Below are 3,286 nucleotides of genomic sequence, written 5' to 3'. Positions count from 1 at the left end.
ACTTTAAGTAAAATTCATGAGGGTTTTTATTAGACCAGCATGATCTCATAATATTCCTGATTAAATGAATTGCTTTGGTGTTAGAGTCAATACTGATGTCCAGTGTGAACACATGGATTTGGGGTTACGTAACAGTTTTAATTACAGCATTAATTAAATGGGAACACATTACATGGGTCAATGAAATCAAATCTTAACTTATTACTTTTTTTAATTATTTATTTTTATTTATTATTATTTATTATTGATTTTGGTAGATCCGAACAAATCTGCAATGGTGAACTACAACCTTAAACTGTTATAAGATGAGGATGACCTCAATATGACTAAATATCTCAAGCTAAATTAAAGTGCTACATTTGGCTCCCAGTCCAACGGTTTGTGTGAAGTCTTTACAGAGTTTTAGGAGCGATGTGACATGTAAAATGCTACTCTGGAAGCAGGAACACATTGATCAAAAAAGATAAATTGAAAAAGTAATCTAATCAACCAACCTGGTATGAACAGAAGGTAATGAATCATTTGGTTCATTAGTTTCAGCAATCTGAAGTGTAGGCAAAATGTAGGTTAACTATTATCTTACATCACTGTACATCAAGAAATCCTAATTTCAGATCAGAACAAAACAAAGGTTTTAGCCAGAGGGTTGTCACGATTGAAATAACTATTTCAATCGCTCTGGAAGGTTGAATTGAAATGTCAAATGTTTCTAGCTGTTTTTGTGACTGAAATGACCTGCAGAAAAAAGCAATATTGACATAGTTTGATATAATGATAACCTCTGATGGGAGGTCACTTGTCTGTCAAGAACTGGATTCTGTTTCTGAACGGTTCACAATACAATTTTGGAGCAAAATCCATCTTCTAAACTGTTTCAAAGATTTATGTGTTTCTTTCCACCTCACTGTGAACCTCAAGATTGTTTAAAATCAAATATGAAAGGGAAATTTGAAAATTATTTCTAGCATTGCTTGCAAAGAAGTCACTCTTAAATTAAGCTTTAACTTGTAGTCTCTGAAATTCAACAAATTTGGTGTTTTGTATTTGTCATGTGTATCATAGTAGCTGTCTTTGAAGATGCAGTAAGTTTGAAAGGGCCAATTCCTATATTGACAAGAGTCATAAACATGCTTTTTTTGTGTGTGGAGACAAAAATCAGGCCCTGATTTCAGGACACAGTCATAACCAACACAATGACTGTAACATGTTTGTGTCTTTCACAAACCTTGTCAATTGTTTCTACAGTTTACTCAGGCTCAACAGACATTTGTTTAGGTTAAAGAGCTTAAGAAATACATCCAGTTTATTTAAAGTCTAACTATTTTTAACACTGACTTATCCTCTTTTGCAATTTGCTCTTAGATCAGCCTCTTGGTGTGACAGATCTAAGAGCAATGATGAATCTTTCTGGATTTATCATCGCTTGCAAATCTTTTCAATTTGCTTTTTTATGTTCACTCTCCCTTTTCTAGATTAACTGCATAATTTAGATTTGCTGGACAATTTATTACTCAGAGGTTCTCTGTTGGATTAAGTTCTAGTTTGCTCAAAATGCCTGTTTTGATCACTGGTCTACTTTTTAATTTTGCCTTGTGACTTGGTGTTTGAAAAGGTTAACATGGAAATGTGCCTGGATTCTTTAGAAACGCTGTTCTTGGAAGGATGTATGATCTCATCATTCATGGCGATGGTGGTGTGAAGGAAAAATTTAGTAACAATGTTTAAATAAATTTGAATGTACACTTTATGATGTTTTTATTAAAGGTTTGCACTCAGTTGCAGCTCCACAGGACATATGCTCTTCTGACCCTCCTCAAATAAGTGAAGAACAGGGTGTTCAGCAGTTAGAAATGTGAGACATGCCTAAGGTGATAAGCCTAGTTTGTAGAAGTTCAGTTACTAGAATCTGTTTAGCCATCAGCAGAGAGGCCTTTTTGGAGAAACGCCTAAAGTTGAGCTGTGAATGTGTATGCAACCCTGCTCGACTGAAACTTACAGATAAGTAACGTATAGATTTTTACTTGACACTTGAGCCAGGGGGTGTGACTAAGTAATGTGTGATGTATCCTATGTAAATGAGGGGACGTTCAGCCCCAAGTCAGAACTCATCCGATTCTCACTGAGATGTGAGCTTTGTATGTTTTCTCCATTTGCAAATGTTAATTAAAGCTGTGTTTGTTCTCTTTTGTAGCTGAAGGTTGGTCTCGAATTTTGTGCAACTTAACAGTGGTTTAGGCAAATTTGTGAGTGTGTCAGCTGACTATGAAGAAAGGTTACACCACATATGGACTGTGTCAGGATGGTTTAGTAACAAGATGACACAAGACCCATTGAAATAGCTTTTTTTCACTTTTGTATAATTCTATTGTATCTCCCAAACACTCTGACGAAACATTTTTGGAGAAAATATCGTTACCCAAGTCCTCTGGAGCCAAGCCTGGTATTTCCTGTATAATGTCTCTCTGTCCAAGAAGTTTTTCTTGGAAAGAAACTGCTTAATTTCTGGCTCTCCTGACGGCAGAGCATGTTGATTTGGGTGAAACTTTAGTAGGAGTAATAACCTTGCCTGAAGCCCTTTTAATTCAAAGCAGTGATGACAATCTGTTTTCTTGTTCTGTTCTCTAATTCACACAGAATGACAGTGTGATATAATGGCAACTACCCTAACCGTTTCCCCTGATTCAACTACAAATTAATTGAAATGAAGCTAAAACAAGTGGTCTGATTGTTGACCTGAGTTTTTTAGAGATTGTGGATTATTCAGGTAAGTTGGCAGTATGGCATTTGGCTGGGGGAATCCAAGGATTTCCCCAGCCAAATGCCATATTGCATTTTGCAGCCAAATGCCATGTTGCATTTTGCAGCCAAATACCATATTGCATTTGGCTACATGTTTGCAGCCAAATCCAACATGCAAAGCCACCATGCCACCAGTTGCTTGCAATTTTACTTGGTGATTAGGTTTTGATCTTGGCATATAGCCAACATTTCCATTTCTTTAAAATGTCTGATTTTAAAGAAAACTAAGCAGGTACAGATTATCTGCCATGTAATGGGTGAGCTTACCATGCTCATATATGGCTGCTCCATTCAGTGCTCAGGATCTATGCTGCCACTTTAATACCAACACAAAGTTTGGGGCATGCTAAAAATAGTCCATACACATTGATGCACTCCTGAGCCTGCACAAGCATCTTTGTTCTGAATAATGTCTTAATGTGATTTTAATCTAGAGTAAAAAGAGACTTAAGACATATTTTTAAAACTTAATGTTATTTTACAGGGT

This window comes from Xiphophorus maculatus, chromosome 12 (assembly GCF_002775205.1).
Source record: "Xiphophorus maculatus strain JP 163 A chromosome 12, X_maculatus-5.0-male, whole genome shotgun sequence".
Taxonomy (NCBI): domain Eukaryota; kingdom Metazoa; phylum Chordata; class Actinopteri; order Cyprinodontiformes; family Poeciliidae; genus Xiphophorus; species Xiphophorus maculatus.
This window is presented reverse-complemented; position numbering follows the sequence as displayed.